This window comes from Bombina bombina, chromosome 4 (assembly GCF_027579735.1).
Source record: "Bombina bombina isolate aBomBom1 chromosome 4, aBomBom1.pri, whole genome shotgun sequence".
In the NCBI taxonomy this organism is placed as follows: domain Eukaryota; kingdom Metazoa; phylum Chordata; class Amphibia; order Anura; family Bombinatoridae; genus Bombina; species Bombina bombina.
Genome location: NC_069502.1, coordinates 417,735,665 through 417,754,881, shown reverse-complemented (window position 1 = coordinate 417,754,881; position 19,217 = coordinate 417,735,665). Strand labels below are relative to the sequence as shown.

The window sequence follows — 19,217 nt, the reverse complement described above, 5'->3', positions numbered from 1 at the left end:
AGTCTTTTCCTGTTCTGTTAAGGGTTCTTTACAACTTTTTCTTGATCGAAGGGTAACTTCAGACAAGTTTTCCGTTGGGAGACATAATGTTTCCACCAGCTCCATAAAGTTAACCAGTATGTCCTTAATAAACTTTAATACTGATCCCAATACAGCAATAATCCCAGAGGGCTCTCTTTTATGGTCTTGACATTCTGTCATGTTCTGTCTCAGGATATTTTGTGAGAGCCTCATTGTCTGGAACAGTTGCTTTAAATGAAGATTAGTAGAAGCCATATAGATTGAAAATATATCAGATTTATTTAAATAACAAAATACTCTGATTAAGCAAATACTTGCAGGGTATTTTTATATATATACTATTCAGGTATGTTATGTCCACATACGCCAGGAGTGGAAAGGAACAAACAAGTAAACACAGATGCAGATTCAAAAGGAAAGTCTTTCTCCTGGTAATAACTGAAGTACAGGATTTGCACAAAGCAGGAAACAACCTTGTAAACAGGTAACAGGTTTCAAGATAAAGTCTTTCTCCTGGTAATAACTGAAGTGCAGGATTTGCACAAAGCAGGAAACAACCTTGTAAACAGGTAGCAGGTGAAGTCTTCCTCTAAAAATGTACTGAAGTACAGGAAACAGGTTCTGGCTTGTGACAAAACAGAAACAATGTCAAGACAATATGCAGCCTAACAGCCAGCCTTAAATAGGGAGGTTTTGTACAGGATTGGTTCTGAGTAAATCCAAAATTGAGAGAACCTGTGTTTTGCACAGGTGTAATTACAAGTAAAACAAGTACTCATTTCAAAGATCTTTCAAGTTGCATGCTATTGCACTTGAAACTCCTAAACTGCTAGAACTGGCTGTGGCTCATCATACAAGCAAACAGCGTAGCAAACACAGAGCCACAAGTTCAAATCCCCTCACAGCCCTTTCTAGCAGAATGTCTCCCAGACCTTTTCTTTTTCTTTTTAATCTGGGGGCTTGGTTCGTGACAATTTTTGACTATCCAAGCTGTATCTGGATACAATGCATGATCTTTAATTGGCTTGCAAACTGGATCCAAAAAATCATGAATCAATAATACTTTGAAATAATGGGCTTGGTAAAAATATGCTTTAGATTATTCACATCCTGGGAAACTTAACATCTTATAATTTACTGACTGGTCACTTTTTGGAATGTGGTTGCCAGATTTAGATAGTTGTACTTTTAGGAATAACATTTATTGTCTTTGATATATTTACTTTGTCCGGTGTGACATATGCCATATACTTGGCTCTATACTGTAATCTTATCATCAATGCTGGTTAGGGTAGACTTATGGTCCTATATGGGACTTCTTGTTTTCTCTCTATTTTTGCTCATGTATATATATATATATATATATATATATATATATATATATATATATATATAGTTAATTTGTTTATTATTCTATTTTAATAATGTGGGGGTCCGCCAGACATCGCTGAATTTAACATTGCACAAGCAGTTCTGCTGAACTGCTTGTGCAAAGCCACCCCCTGCAGATTCGAGGCTGCTAGCAGAAGGTGTCAATCAACACGATCATATGCGATCGGGCTGATTGCTGTCTGCAGCCTCACAGGTGGCGGACAAGCTAAGGAACAGCGGTCTTAAGTTTTATGTCCCTTTAATGCTGCAGGAATGACCCAGGTGAGATTACAACCATGATATCCAACAAAACCTGTTCTAATAAGGAATACAATTTTGGTGCTTTCTTTAATGACAGCTTAAATCAGTGTTTCTCAATCCCAGTCCTCAGCACACATTAACAGGCCAGATTTTCAGGATTGCTTTAGGTAAGAACAGACTAAAAACCATTGATACCGATCAGATGATTATTTTATCTTTGCACTAGTTCAGATATCCTGAAAATATGTCCTGTTAGTGTGTCCTGAGTACAGGAATTGAGTATATTAGTTTCAATTGAATTTAAAACTTTACTGAACATGTTTTATTGTTAAAAAAATAAATAATTAAACTAGTTTTTGGTATTTTATATAAATGTACCACGTCCTTTTATCAGTGTTTCTCAATCACAGTTCTCAGGACACAGATGGTTTTTTCGGATATCTGAACTAGAGCTAAGGAATGGAATTGAGAAAACCCTGTTTTAAGCTGTCATTAAAGACAGCACCAAAATTGTATTCCTTATTAGAAAAGATTTTTTTGAATATCACGGTTGTAATGTCACCTGCGACAAAATTAAATAGTAGATTAAAAAAAAGAAAAACAACAATAACTTTGTCCAAAATAATAAAAATGTTGTAAGTTATTTACCAGTTTTAAAAAAACACAAACACACATTGTTAAATTTCTCAATAATTGCAATATAAATTTCTACCAACAGAGGTCAGCAAAGCATTTGTTAAAAATGAGTTTATTGCTTTTAAGAGATAATAGAACAGCTATTTTATTGCTAAATAAATCAGTTGAACACCATACCATTTCCTCAAAAGGGCAAGTCATCTCTTGGGAAGTTTTAGTGATGAGTTATTGAATTAATATTAGTGTATGTCTTTGTATAATATATGTTCATAATAAACACTGAAACTTAAAGGGGCTTTGTAGTCAATAAATAAACTGCTTTATATTGACAAACCTGCCAACTTAAAAAAAATAAAAAAAATAAAAGTGTTAACTAATTTGCATATACAATGATATCATGAAAATATATGTTGTACAACAGAATTGTCCAACCTAAGGTCCTGGGAATTTACCTGATTCCCTAGTTTATATTGTTATGAAACAGAACCATTCTCATTGTATCCTGATGTAATTTTCTAGGTCAGTGTATAGGTACACTTGCAGCACGTGCTAAAAAATTGAAGCTTATTAAGGAATATAGATTGTTGTTCTAATTTAAAACCTCCAATATAAACAGTGAGTATCAAAGCACAAGGGCTGTTAGGGTTAAAAATCCCAATTTTCTACCTTCTGGTGTCATAGTATCAGATTATCATCATAATAACTGTTATTATGATTTTGTATTTATAGTAGCAATAAAAAGAGAAATAGTTTTTATAACAATATTTTTTTCAATAACACATATTGCAAGCTCTCAGTATTAATTTAAATACTTGTAACAGCTTAAAACCCTTAATAAACATAATTGACTTTTGGTATTTCATCTGTAATATAGTATTCCCCATAGTCTATAGCAACACATTGTACTTCTATGTAATTTGAACATAAGGGGCGCGATCCGATATAGATCGCAGTTTGCGGCGCAAGCGAGGGAACCGGCGTCGCCCGCAGTTTCAGCTCGCAACTCGAGCTATCCCATATAAGTCGCCGTCAGATGCTAACGTGCCGTAAGTCTCACAAACCAGCGATGTCCAGAAATCTGCGCAAGTACAAATTTCTGGCGTCGCCAGTGACTTACGGCACGTTAGAAACTGCCGGCGCCTATAAAACCTGACTAAAGTCTAAAACACCCGCACTGTCTAACACGCCTCCCTAACATAGCCCGCACTGTCTAACACGCCTCCCTAACATAGCCCGCACTGTCTAACCCTCTATCCGCTATCCCCCCTCACTATCCTAACAATAAAAAAGCTATTAACCCCTAAACCGCCGCTCCCGTACCCCGCCGCCAGCTATATTATATCTATAACCCCCTAAAGTGAGCCCCTAACACCGCCGCCATCTATATTAAAATTATTAACCCCTAATGTAAGCCCCTTACACCGCCGCCATCTCTATTAAAATTATTAACCCCTAATTTAATCTACCTACCCCGCCGCCAGCTATATTATCTATATTAACCCTAAGTATATTATAGTTAATATAGGTATTACATTATATATATTAACTATATTAACCCTAATTATATTAGGGTTAATATAGTTAATATAGTTACTATAGTATTTATATTAACTATATTAACTCTATCTAACCCTAACACCCCTAACTAAATTTATATTAAATTAATCTAATTCATTTATAAACTAAAATATTCCTATTTAAATCTAAATACTTACCTATAAAATAAACCCTAAGATAGCTACAATATAATTAATAATTACATTGTAGCTATGTTAGGGTTAATATTTATTTTACAGGTAAATTGTTAATTATTTTAACTAGGTATAATAGATATTAAATAGTTATTAACTATTTAATATCTACCTAGTTAAAATAATTACCCAATTACCTGTAAAATAAATCCTAACCTAAGTTACAAATACACCTACACTATCAATAAATTTAATAAACTACAAACATCTATCTAAAAATACAATTAAATTAACTAAACTAAATTACAAAAAAAAACAAACACTAAATTACAAAAAATAAAAAAAAGATTACAAGATTTTTAAGCTAATTACACCTATTCTAAGCCCCCTAATAAAATAATAAACCCCCAAAATAAAAAAAATTCCCTGCCCTATTCTAAATTAAACAAATTTCAAAGCTCTTTACCTTACCAGCCCTTAAAAGGGCCTTTTGTGGGGCATGCCCCAAAGAATTCAGCTCTTTTGCATACAACAAATACAATCCCCCCCCCCCATTACAACCCACCACCCACATACCCCTATTCTAAAACCACCCAAACCCCCCTTAAAAAAGCCTAACACTACCCCCCTGAAGATCTCCCTACCTTGTCTTCACCACACCGGGCCGAACTCCTGATCCGATCCGGGCGATGTCTTCCTCCAAGCGGCAAAGAAGAATTGGATCAGCCAATCGGATTGAACTTGAATCTGATTGGCTGATTCAATCAGCCAATCAGATTTTTTTAACTTAATTCCGATTGGCTGATAGAATCCTATCAGCCAATCGGAATTCGGCGGACGCCATCTTGGATGACGTCATTTAAAGGTACCTCATTCGTCGTTCAGTCGTCGGCCTGGATGGATGCTCCGCGGCGGCGGAGCGAAGAAAGAAGATTGAAGATTCCGCCGGAAGAATGAAGACTTTGCTGCCGCTTGGAGGAAGACGTCGCCGGAGGAAGAATTCTTCTTTGCCGCTTGGAGGAAGACATCGCCGGAGGAAGAATTCTTCTTTGCCGCTTGGAGGAAGACATCGCCCGGATCGGATCAGGAGTTCGGACCGGTGTGGTGAAGACAAGGTAGGGAGATCTTCAGGGGGGTAGTGTTAGGCTTTTTTAAGGGGGGTTTGGGTGGTTATAGAATAGGGGTATGTGGGTGGTGGGTTGTAATGGGGGGGGGATTGTATTTGTTGTATGCAAAAGAGCTGAATTCTTTGGGGCATGCCCCACAAAAGGCCCTTTTAAGGGCTGGTAAGGTAAAGAGCTTTGAAATTTGTTTAATTTAGAATAGGGCAGGGAATTTTTTTTATTTTGGGGGTTTATTATTTTATTAGGGGGCTTAGAATAGGTGTAATTAGCTTAAAAATCTTGTAATCTTTTTTTTATTTTTTGTAATTTAGTGTTTGTTTTTTTTTGTAATTTAGTTTAGTTAATTTAATTGTATTTTTAGATAGATGTTTGTAGTTTATTAAATTTATTGATAGTGTAGGTGTATTTGTAACTTAGGTTAGGATTTATTTTACAGGTAATTGGGTAATTATTTTAACTAGGTAGATATTAAATAACTATTTAATATCTATTATACCTAGTTAAAATAATTAACAATTTACCTGTAAAATAAATATTAACCCTAACATAGCTACAATGTAATTATTAATTATATTGTAGCTATCTTAGGGTTTATTTTATAGGTAAGTATTTAGATTTAAATAGGAATATTTTAGTTTATAAATGAATTAGATTAATTTAATATAAATTTAGTTAGGGGTGTTAGGGTTAGATAGAGTTAATATAGTTAATATAAATACTATAGTAACTATATTAACTATATTAACCCTAATATAATTAGGGTTAATATAGTTAATATATATAATGTAATAACTATATTAACTATAATATACTTAGGGTTAATATAGATAACATAGCTGGCGGCGGGGTAGGTAGATTAAATTAGGGGTTAATAATATTAATATAGCTGGCGACGGTATAGGGGGATTAGATTAGGGGTTAATAATTTTTATATAGGTGGCGGCGGTGTAAGGGGTCAGATTACGGGATAGATAAGGTAGATGACAGCGGTGTAAGGGGTTCTAATTAGGGGATAGATAAGGTAGATGGCGGCGGTTTTAGGGGCTCACAGTAGGGGGTTAGTTTATGTAGATGGCGGCGGGGTCCGGGAGCGGCGGTTTAGGGGTTAATAACTTTATTAGGGATTTCGGGGGGGGGATCGCGGTTGACAGGTAGATAGACATTGCGCATGCGTTAGGTGTTAGGTTTATTTTAGAAGATCGCGGTTGACAGGGAGATAGACATTGCGCATGCGTTAGGTGTTAGGTTTATTTTAGCAGCCAGTTTAGGGAGTTACGGGGCTCCAATAGTCAGCGTAAGGCTTCTTACGGCTGCTTTTTGTGGCGAGGTGAAAATGGAGTAAGTTTTCTCCATTTTCGCCACGTAAGTCCTTACGCTGCATATTGGATACCAAACTGCGCTGGTTTGGTATACCTGCCTATGGCCCAAAAAACTACGGGCGACGGCAGAAATATACGCGCGTAACTTCTAGGTTACGCCGTATATGTGATACCAAATCAGCGTAAATATTGGCGTCGCCAGCTTTTGCGGGCGACGCTTTATATCGGATCGACCCCAAGAATAGCATAAAGTTGTATTGTACACCTTTTTGCTACCAAGCTGTTGTGCTGAAAAGGGTGCAATTATGGTTCAGATTATTAATGGAGTGCAACTTTTTGAGCGCAAACGATATCATGGTTTACGTTTCTTTGCGCACACATCCTCAGAACTGTGGTAAACTGTTTCTCGAAACAAAAAAGTGTCACAAAACACATAAAAAAATACATTACAAAGCACACTTACACTTATAATAACACTATAATTACACTTATAATAACACTAATAACAATTAAAAAAAAAAATTGCACAAAAAAGTTATAAGGGCTGAAAGATATGAGAGTGCATTGGAGCACTTTGCAGTTACGTAGATTAAAACATTTTAAAGCATATTTATGCAATATTCATATTTAATTAAAGTGTTATGCTGTGTATTTACTGTATATATTTCACATTCCAATGTTCTGCACATAGCAGAATATGTTCTAAGTATTTATAAATAGATATTCATATATATCTATATCTATATATATCTGTGTGTGTGTGTATATATATATATATGTATCTGTACATATATATATATATATATATACTGTATATATATATATATATATATATATATATATATAAATATATATTGTAACAAAATACCATCAGATATATGTAGAAATATTTATTTCTAAATAAATAGAACATATTCTGCTATGTAAACAACATTGGAATGTGAAATATTCATATTTTCATGTCGGGTTGGCGCACATGAGAATATGCAATCGGGTTTGCGTGCGAGTGGGGTGTTAGGTTTTTTCTGACCTTTTTTCTCCATTGACTTCTATGGGGAATACGTTATCACGTGCAAGATATTCTAAGTTCGTCTTTTTGCACGTGCCGGGTTAGCGCAAGAGCGATAACTTTTTACTTTCAACTCATAATACAAGTGCAACGGGACTGGCGCAAAAGCGCAATTAGCCCTCTAGCGAAAGCACTACATAGAGCTCCTCTTGTAATCTGGCTTTATATAAGGAACTTCTGGTGTTCATAAGAATATTCATAAGTATTTTAACTGGATCAGAATCTCAGAATTATTAAATGAAGTCAATTAACAAGGATATGCGCCTTTTTACAGCAATAAAGGAAAGAGATAGTAAGCTTCAATAGTACCTGAAACAATGTGAAACAAACTAAAAAGTTATAATCATTAGAAAAAGAAAAAAACACTAAAATCAGCACTGTATAAAATATGTTATAGAAACCTCAAGAATGCTCCAAGTTCTTGAACTATTACATGGTGGAAATGGATATAAAAGGGTGTCATAAACATAGAAACATAAGCAGTTAAGAACCATAGGCCCAACAACTCTACCCAAAATGCCCTATACGCGCAAGATTATTTCGTTGGTAAGATAGCCTTATGTTTATCCAAGGCATGAAGTCCCCCACAGTGTTTGTAAATTATGGGTACTCCAGCCAACCAATTAGCAAAGAAAGGCACTTGCAGTTGCTGATTGTTTTCTATAAATTCCATGTAGTAATGGAAAACAGGCTGAGAATACTGAGAGAGATTTACAACCTGCTCATAGGCTCGCCACAGACAGGGAGAGTTGTGTTCACTACCTGTCACTGTGTGAGAAAGTCTCTGGCCATGAGATCAGAAGGGCTGAGGTCAGGCCATGTGGCACACAAGATCATGTGACATCCAGGCAATGTATTGATAGAATTGTTTTTTGCTGACATAAAGTTTATTAATTGCTATTGTTAGCTAAAATAACAGCACAATGCAGAACATGTTGTGAACACTTGAGTGACCTGGGCAGCTATTCTACAGTCGTGTTGGGAATGGGGAAGTGGTCTAAGGTTTATGTAGTTTGCTTGTTTTTTTATTACAATACCCGTTAAAGTTCGTATCCAATTAGCTTAAAGGACAATAAATATATATATGTTTTTTTCTTTGCTGCATCTATAAGGTGACATTTAAAAATATCTACTGCAGAATATATCAAATGCCTAGAGGTTCTACTGGGGCACCCTCTCTCTTTTGTATGTTTTAAAATATCTGACAGTTTTTTGTTGTTGTTTTAACAAATATTCCTATGCTGAATAAAAGGTCACAAGAAATTTGCAAAGCCAGTGTTACATTCAAAAACACTTTGGGGTACCAGTAATATGTTGAAAAGTGTACTATGGAGGTTTATCAAGTACTTTTAGCTGTGGAAATCCATAAATAAAAAGCTACCACATAAATGCATTATTAAACACCCAAGATGGAACAATGGATTACTTCCCTGAACAGATAGTAGTCTGATCCCACCATCAGGAAAGTTATTCTCTGTGAAAAGGACAACTGGGCTAAAAGAGGCTACTCCCAGTGGGTGACTTTCCATAGAAAACGCTACTGAACCATTGTGAGTTCCTAGATGAGTCATTCTCTTTATTTATGTATATTATCACTCTGGGAAATGTCTCCCTATTGGTAATGGGTGAAACCAGATGTGGACTCCTGCCCAGGTTGCCTATAGGCTGCTTCTACGTGGTGACTTGCTGTAGAACAAGCTATTTAGCCATTGTTCTTTCCCGGTTGAAGTACATTTTCCACTAAACTGATAATGTAAAAAGTGCTGCCAATAAACAATAAAAATTGCTGATTGTGATCACATCAACAACAGTGCCCTTCTGCAGCTGTTAACGTGCCATTAATTATCAGATGATACATTGCGATCAAACCCATTGCTTCAGACACACAAGTCAGTCATTGTCAATGCTGAATCTGTCGTTATATTTTCTGTGCACTTTGGCGGGTTATAGAGCTAAGAAAACCCCATGCAAATTCATACAAAACATAATTTCTTATAGTTTTATGTGTTTACCCAATGCAAGTTTATGAAAACCCGATTTTCTGGTTATATTGCCTACATATTTCAGATGGTGATTTAAATTGATTTAAATGCTTTAGAAAAGGAAACCAAAAAAAACTGCAGGTTTATTTTAAAGTCTTTGCACGTCAGCCTCTAATGGAATGAAGACCACAGAGAGTAAGTAGCAATAAAACTGAGAAATATATAGAATAGAACAAGCAGTATGAAGGCAATAAGATGTTATGTAATATTCCTGACACACAGCCTAACTGATCAGGATATAGATGGCAGGCATGGGGCACAGCACAATAAGCCGTAGAAGCTGAAATAGATTATTATTGCAGAGGAGAATTTCAGACAGAAGTCTGTGTCCATGGGAAAAATGTAAAAGGGATTCCAGCAAAAACAAGGAGCACCAAAAACTGTACTTCTTACCACTTAACCTGAAAAAAACTATTTTAGAAACTGAAATTTTGCTTTAGGTAATAAATATTTTGTAATGTTCTATTTCTCTTTATTAGTATAACATGCAAATGCTATTCCATGTACTCAGAAAAACTAGTCTGATATGGGCAATCTTTCCTTTTGCATACCTAGAAGTATTATATAAAAATAAATAAGGAATTATAACTAATTAGAGCAATTAATCACATAAACTATTGTGCAATAAGACAATAATTCCTGAGGTTGCAGTTTAACAGATGACAAATCTCTGTTTCTGTCCATATGCTAAGACCAACAAATGAGAAATGGAAATATGCTGAAAATATTGTAAAGCTATAAGAGAAGACTGGATATTGTTTAGTTTCCAGTAAGTGATTTTCCTCCGCCAGAACAGCAGGATATCAGAACCAGTCGTGATTCACCTATTTATTTAGACATTGCAGTAAGAAATGCAAAGTTCAGAAATATCTTAATATATACTGCAATGCAATCAGTTTTCATTTAAATTTAAAATGATTCACGTAGTGTATGTATATCCTATGGAGAAATATTATTAGCTAATCACAGCAATTTGAACTTAATAATAATTAGTATTTATAGTGTTGATCCTGTTTATAATGAAAAGCTATATTAAATCTATTTGATCAAGATAGCTATCTAAAGGTGTAAATGACTGTGATACTATTTTATTTATTTCAATTTAAAATGTATTTCCTGTAAAAACATAATTCATCATAGCAATTCACCTATTTTCAATTTATAAGTAGAAAATAGTCATTAAGACTCACAGCCACTAGAGGGCAGAATGAACACATATTTTAACAGAACATAAAATGACATTGGCTGCGTTTTAATGATTGTTTCATGAATACACACTATAAACAACAAGGGTTGAAAACTGTCCTCCAAATAAAATACTGGACTTCAAGCAGGTGACTGGGGGGGGGGGAGTGCAGCAAAAGGGCCTTAGCTCCTGTCAGACCCCACTGCCCTTCAGCCCCTTTCAGCTATTTGTCTACACTTTACATTAGATATCAAAACTTCATTGACAAGAGAAAGGACACAAAGCCTTTTTATATCTTTTTATTATTTAGCATTAGTATTATATTGCAATGTAGGTGTCTCTCCTTCACATCCAGAGCACTGTTTAAACAGATAAACAGCTCTGAAGCTAAAATTTGCTTTTCTAAAATATTTTGAGGGGCCTCACAGTACCAAAAAGACATCTTAGATAATCTTTAGAACAGATAAATATGTGCTAAATATGTGCTAAATATGTGCTAAATATGTGATAAATATGTGCTAAATATGTGATAAATGTGTGCTAAATATGTGCTAAATATGTGATAAATATGTGCTAAATATGTGATAAATGTGTGCTAAATATGTGCTAAATATGTGCTAAATATGTGATAAATATGTGATAAATGTGTGCTAAATATGTGCTAAATATGTGCTAAATATGTGCTAAATATGTGATAAATGTGTGCTAAATATGTGCTAAATATGTGATAAATATGTGCTAAATATGTGATAAATGTGTGCTAAATATGTGCTAAATATGTGCTAAATATGTGCTAAATATGTGATAAATATGTGATAAATGTGTGCTAAATATGTGCTAAATATGTGCTAAATATGTGATAAATATGTGCTAAATATGTGCTAAATATGTGCTAAATATGTGCTAAATATGTGATAAATATGTGATAAATGTGTGATAAATATGTGCTAAATGTGTGCTAAATATGTGCTAAATATGTGATAAATATGTGATAAATATGTGCTAAATATGTGCTAAATATGTGATAAAACCATTTAGGCAACAAATCCAAAATTATTTACAAATTCGAAATGCTAGAAAATCAGTCATGTCTGATGCTGTTTTCCAACTCCCCCATAACCCCCCCCCCCTTTTTTTTCTCATTTTAGGACTTATACATGTTGAGGTTATCCCTTGCCTAGAGAATACAACATTATAATCACAGTACAGATGTCCTTGAATAGAGCATCTGTTTGATCTCAGGAATTAAATTGTCAAATATGTTCATACTGTGGAGCTGAATTTTATTTTTATTTTTTCAAATTTTGCATTATTTTGCATTAAAGGGACATAAACATCAACAGTATAATTGGGCTATACATTTTGCATTAGCTTTTCTTTCTTTACATTGGCACCTGTGCATGCACTGTGCCAGTCTCAGAGTTAAAGGGAACAGTATGAAATTGTAACATAAAATGTTTAATTATGGGTAGTTAAAAGAAAATTGTAATATACTTTCATTATTTATTTTGTCCCTTTATTTTTTGTAATTTAACTTGTTAAATTCTTGCTTTTCTAAATTCCACTGAGTTTCTATAAAGTAATGTGTGCAACTATGTATAAACTTCCACCTTATCTATCTCTCCTGCTCTGGATAATTAGGGACATATATAAAACAAACAATAACGGGTGTGTGGAACATAGGATTGTTAACGTAATTATCTAACTGGGTTTTCACACAAATTTGTTTGCACAGTCTTTTATTTGCCTGTTTTATATGTTCCAAATTGTCTTCAGCAGGAAAGATAGATAAGGAGAAAAAGTTCACTCATGAAGGCACCCAATACTTTATAGAAACAATGAGGCCTATTTATCAACCGTCAACCGCAAATACACTGGAATTCCGTAGCGTAATTGTGGCAAGCTTGATTCGCCTCATTTATCACAGCCTACAGACCGGCAATAGTTAAAATTTGTGACGTGACATACGATCCGCTGGTCTCAGTCCGACACAGATTGTTCCGAATGCAAATTCGGCACTATCTGACTACTTTTGCTAGTTAACAACTTTCTAACAGGTACGCTCGCCACTATTCCAGCCCAGTGTACCTGCTTTTCAATCCGCCGCCCTGGAGGCCGCGGATGCCATAGGAATCAATGCGAGTCTGAAAGCAGCGAAAGCTTATGTTTGCTGCTGCCCCGATATCCCATTGATTTCTATGGGAGAATAAAAGTTATGTTTACACCTAACACCCTAACATATACCCCGAGTCTAAACATCCCTAATCTGCTGCCCCCTACATCGCCACCACCTACATAATGTTATGAACCCCTATTCCGCCACTCCCGGACCCCACTGCCACCTAAATAAATATATTAACCCCTATCCCGCCGCTCCCGGAGCCCACCGCAACTAAATAAATGTATTAACCCCTAAACCCTTGGCCTCCCACATCACTACCACTTACTAAAACTATTAACCCCTAAACCGCCAGCCCCCCACCGATCAGCCAATAGGATGAAAGCTCAATTCTATTGGCTGATTGCAACAGCCAATAGGATTTTTTCAACCTTATTTCCGATTGGCTGATAGAATTCTATCAGCCAATCGGAATCTAAGGGACGCCATCTTGGATGACGTCATTTAAAGGGAAACTTCATTGTTCAAGAAGACGTCGAAAGAAGAGGATGCTCCGCACCGGATGTCTTGAAGATGGAGCCGCTCCGCGCCGAATGGATAAAGATAGAAGATGCCGTCTGGATGAAGACTTCTGCCGGCTTGGATGAAGACTTCGGCCCGCTTGGATGAAGACTTCTTCCGGCTTCGATGAGGACTTCTGCTGCTTCGTTGAGGATGGATGTTGGGTCTTCAAAAACTGTAAGTGGATCTTCGGGGGTTAGTGTTAGGTTTTTTTAAGGGTTTATTGGGTGGGTTTTAATTTTAGATTAGGCACTTTGGAGCGGAAAAAGTGCTAAATGCCCTTTTAAGGGCAATGCCCATCCAAATTCCCTTTTCAGGGCAATGGGGAGCTTAGGTTTTTTGGATAGAATTTTATTTGGGGGGGTTGGTTGTGTGGGTGGTGGGTTTTACTGTTGGGGGGTATTTGTATTTTTTTTTACAGGTAAAAGAGCTGATTTCTTTGGGGCAATGCCCCGCAAAAGGCCCTTTTAAGGGCCATTGGTAGTTTATTGTAGGCTAGGTTTTTTTTTATTTGGGGGGGGGCTTTTTTATTTTCATAGGGCTCTTAGATTAGGTGTAATTAGTTGATAATTTATTTTTTATTTTGTGTAACTTAGTGTTTATTTTTTGTGACTTAGTGTTTGTTATTTTGTGTAACTTAGTTGTTAGTTTTTTGTAACTTTGTAATTTTTAATAGTAGATATAAAGGGACACTGAACCCAATTTTTTTCTTTTGTGATTCAGATAGAGCATGCAATTTTAAGCAACTTCCTAATTTACTCCTATTAGCAAATGTTCTTCATTCACTTCGTATATTTATTTGAAAAGTAAGAATGTAAGTTTAAATGCTGGCCCAATTTGATGAACAACCTGGGTTGTTCTTGCGGATTGGTGGATACATTAATTCACCAATAAACAGGTGCTGTCCAAGGCACTGGACTTTCTTTTTCAAATAAAGATAGCAAGAGAACAAAGAAAATGTTATAATAGGAGTAAATTAGAAAGTTGCTTAAAATTGCATGCTCTATCTGAATCACAAAAGAAAAAAATTAGGTTCAGTGTCCCTTTAAATTATTTGAGTAGGGTTAGGTTTTTAACTATATAATATATTTAATTTAATTTGTAATTTAATGTAATTTTAGTATAACAGTTAGGGTAGATTAATTAATAGTTTAATATAGTTTAATGTAATTTAATGTAATTTTAATATAATAGTTAGGGTAGATTAATTAATAGTTTAATATAGTTTAATGTAATTTAATGTAATTTTAGTATAATAGTTAGGGTAGGTTAATTAATAGTTTAATATAGTTTAATTTAATTCTAAAGGTAAGTTTTAATTTATTATAAGATAGTGATGTTGTAATTTTAATGTACAGTTAGCGGGTTGTTAGGTTTAGGGGTTAATAGGTGAATTTAGTTTATGGCCATGTGGGGGGCTGGCGGTTTTGGGGTTAATAGGTTTAGTAAGTGGTAGTGATGTGGGAGGCCAGGGGTTTAGGGGTTAATAACTTTATTTAGTTGCAACGGGGTCCGGGAGCGGCGGGATAGGGGTTAAACATTTTAGTATAGTGACGGTGTTTAGTGACAGGATATAAATAAAGCTGGGAAAAAACCGAATAGCAGCGAGATCGATGACTGTTAGTTAACAACAGTCCGCTGCTCATCGCCCCGTACTTGGTGCGCGGCTTTTTGACAGCTTTCTTTATAAATATGTAGAGCGTATTCAGGTCCGCCGCCGAGATGTTAGGCGAGCGTATGGGTGCCGTTGAATACAAGAAAGTTGACGGCTTGATAAGTAGACCTCTATAACTTTACACTTATATCTTTAATATATAAAGCATTAATATAATTGTAAACATTTTAATATATCTAGATTGTATTTACTAGTTATTTTCCCTTTACAATGGTGAATAAGACCTGTTTTAATACTACCAGTGGCATCTGTTCCATGATTTTATGTCTGGCCTGTATGGATTAGAATAATTAGTGGCACTAAAATCAAAAGGTATAGATCAACTGAAAATTTAATTTAAAATAAAAACAAAACACATAAAATGTTGTTATAATTTTGTAAAATGCTTTAATACCAGAAATAATTTCTAAAATCAACATACAACATAAAATGTTATGCTGAAGATGGAGAGAAATTTCAGCAAATGGGAAAAGTTTCAGGTTTACATTATTCAGTAAATGTTTATGTATTTTAGTGGTCATATGTCTATAAAATACCACCTCAAATTACAATCGTTTCAGGCGTCTCATTTTAGTTATCCCCTTCATAGTACATGTGAAAATGTAATTTTAGCCAGCATTCCTGTTTTTATAATTTTTTGCTTTAAGAAGAGCTTTTGCTACTGGATTTATATAATTTTGTTTTAAAGATGTATAACATTCAGTAAATAAAAAGGATAAAAACATAAAACCTTAGACTCTCCATGCTTTTTGTAATTTGATTAAAAACCAAAATATCCTATATTTTGAACAGTGATTAGGGAGGCAACTGACTTAAAGGGACAGTCTACACCAATTTTTTTTCTTATTTAAAAAGATAGATAATCCCTTTATTACCCATTCCCCGTTTTTGCATAACCAACACAGTTATATTAATATACTTTTTACCTCTGTGATTACCTTGTATCTAAGCCTTTGCAGACAGCCTCCTTATCTAAGTGACTTTGACAGACATGCAGTGTAGTCAATCAGTGAAGACTCCTAAATAACTTCACGGGAGTGAGCACAATGTTATCTATATGACACATGTGAACTAGCACAGTCTAACTGTAAAAAACTTTCAAAATGCTCTGAGCTAGGAGGCGGTTTTCAACTGTTTAGAAATCAGTTTGAGCCTAGCTAGGTTTAGCTTTTCAAAAATTACCACCAAGGGAACAAAGCAAATTTGATGATAAAAGTAAATTGGAAAGTTGTTTAAAATTGCATGCCCTATATGAATCATAAAAGTTTAGTTTTGACTTTACTGTCCCTTTAATGAAATAGATATGCTTACAACATCAGTGGGGTTATGATCATGCTAAATAGTTAAATCTGTATGATAAAAAAATTATTTCTCTATAATAGACAAAAACTTTTAAACTTCTTAGCTTTATATCACAGACGCCTTTCTTTCTTTTGTTTTAAGAAACCAAAAGCCTTCTTGCTATTTTAGAGAGAGTGTGTTTGTTACCTGAATAAATGACATTTTATAGATGTTTTCCCAGACGGATTTCTGAGAATATTTCACTCTGCAAAGTTTATGTAACCAGCAACAATAGAAACAGCAAGATGTCCCAAAGGAAATGATGTCATTGTATGCTCTGGATTCAGCAACCTAAATCCTATGTTATCCTTAGCATAAGATCATTCTTTACATTTCAGTGACTTGGCTCAGTATGAGAAATTGAGAAATGTTGAGATTTGGCTTACTATAGAAATCATTGCATCCTTACAATATTTCTTTCACCACCTACTTGCGTACACCTAATATGCTAAAGAGCATAAAGCAGGTGTGGGGTCGTCATCAAACTGTTATTGCTTGCCGGCAATTCTTTTAAATGTATCTGCAACTGAGAGTATAAACAGAACTAAGGAATTTGAAGGTGTGTAACAAATAAATTAGAATGACAATAATAATAATAATAAAATAATAATTGCTTAAACATTCTAGTTGTTTGTATATATGCATCAGAAATTAATTAAAGTATTACAATAAAATCTGCATACAAACTATGATGTTTTAAAATCAACTATTTTTGCAGTCAATGGACACACCCCTTGAAAATCAGTTTGAGTGCTGTTTTATCCCACTTATAGTGGTCAATAAGGGACAGGTATAAATGAGCTGCTGCACATACCATAATGTGAAGCATCAGCTAAGAGGAGAGCTCTGGTTACTCTGGTGAATACATTCCTGGAACCCCGTAACACCATGTTTATTGTCTATGAAATGATGAGGATACATTTGTAATGCAACAATTATGAGGAAAATAGTTCAATGTGCATTAATGTTCTTTAATGAGTCAACTCAAACATTTTAGCTTTGCTTGTCCTGATAAGAAAATAACATTTAGTTATTTTTTATTTCATAGTTAGCACTTAGTAAACTTGGAATTACTAATAAAACTAATGACACAGCAACAATATATGTATCTCAGGGAGTAACAGCGACACTACAGAACAGTTAGTACAGTGCTGGCCCACAGCACATTCTTCTCTCTCATGATAGCGGAGTTGCAGATTGCACACACAACAGCAGTCTTTATATAATGTATAGAGAAAATTGTTTCCAGCCTTTGTTTAAAACATTGAATAATGACGATATTTTATATATAAATGAACATTCAATTCTTTGGCCAGCATTCCTTTGTTTATTAAAACGCAAAGTATCAGTGATACCACAGAAAAATAAATAAACAAAATCTAGTTGTCCTAGTCTTAGACAGCGCTCAACAAAAATGTTCAATAAAAATAAAATATATTTTTTTTTTTAAATATTGGGGAAGATTACAAGTGGTGTGCTAATTTTTTTTGCTCGTGGGCTATGCGCTAAACATAAAAACATTAGATCAGCCGGATTAACGCATGTATTGCAAGTTGAAAGTGAGAAGCTAGAGTGCAAAGAAAAAACTGAGGCACGCTAACTTCTGGACTAAAGATATCGCAAATGCACTAACTCCTCCCCATAGACTTCTATGGGGCGCATTACAAAAAGCATTATTAGTTATCGCTGAAACGGTAACCCGACATTGCGCTAAATCCGAATTAAAATTTAAATATACATTTATGATTATTCTTTTGCAAAACATATATCTATACATATATAGCTAATTATCTATATATAGATATAGTTTTGAATACTTATATATATATATATATATATATATATATATATATATATATATATAAACTTCACAGTAAGAAGAGGCACTCACAGGTCTTAATGAACATAATTTTATTATTCTTTCATCAATAAATTTCCAGTCAACGTTTCGGGCCTCGCAGGAACCTTTTTCAAGACTAGTGGTAGGTCACAGTATATACAGAACAATTGGGATAGAATCCCTGGAAAGAAATGCTATATAGCACTCTCTGCCCAGACTGGGGTAGAGCCACTAGTACATTTTAAAATTTAACTTTTATTTTCTTTACTTTAAAAAGAATGGGTGGACATGAACAAATTAAAATTTCTCTATCTCAAATTGCTGATGGCAATTCTTTCAGGTTAATATTAACCTATTCAAGTGACCGGTTGATTCTCTAATACTTTTTGTGTTATTCTATTAAATCAGTCGGTACTCCCTTATGTTTGTCAAGTAAGGTTAATAAGAGCCCTGTAATGGGTATTTGTTGGTATTTAGATGTCTCATATATTTATTAAGGCTTGTATTAGTGTAGAATTGATTTAATTTAAGCCTGGGTGGCAGCAAGGATTATCAAGTTTGATTTACGTTTATACATAGACCTTGGTTGTGTTGTTTGGTGTTTTGGAATTCACTTTACTTTATTGTGTTAATGTACAAATGCCCCAGTTTGGGTATCACTTATATTCAGAGGTTATTTGATGTATTAGCCACTTATATTCTTTATTCTTACGTTTGTCATCTCACTGGTTCCCTATTGTGTTCCCCATATGGGATTAGTCATATCGTGAGTTTAAACGTTTAACTGATAGATTCAGTGACCATACATTTGAGATCTGTTATATCTCTCATTACTTGAGAATAAAGTGATCCTGTAAACGTATTGTATGTACTTATTCATACACTCTTGGGTGATTTATTACATAATAACACCCCTGTGCGTACATTTCTTAATACTGATAATTTTCTTTATAAGCCCCAC

At 34.6% G+C, this 19,217-nt stretch overlaps 1 protein-coding gene and 1 long non-coding RNA gene across 5 annotated transcripts in view; one reads left to right on the top strand and one right to left on the bottom strand.

The window, feature by feature from the left end:
- FGF12 (fibroblast growth factor 12) overlaps nt 1-19,217 on the bottom strand; it is a 766,619-nt gene that overhangs the window by 562,673 nt on the left and 184,729 nt on the right. The window contains exon 1 of one of the 4 annotated variants that reach the window (XM_053710234.1): nt 16,564-16,728. The exons of the other annotated variants lie outside the window; for them this stretch is intronic. The gene's annotated coding sequence lies outside the window, so the exon portion shown is untranslated. Of the gene's footprint in view, nt 1-16,563; nt 16,729-19,217 lie in introns of those variants that run through there. 4 annotated transcript variants of the gene reach the window in all.
- Nucleotides 9,648-19,217, top strand: part of LOC128656366 (uncharacterized) — a 448,845-nt gene continuing 439,275 nt past the window's right edge. The window contains exon 1 of the long non-coding RNA XR_008401994.1: nt 9,648-9,669. This is a non-coding gene — a long non-coding RNA (uncharacterized LOC128656366). The remainder of the gene's footprint in view (nt 9,670-19,217) is intronic.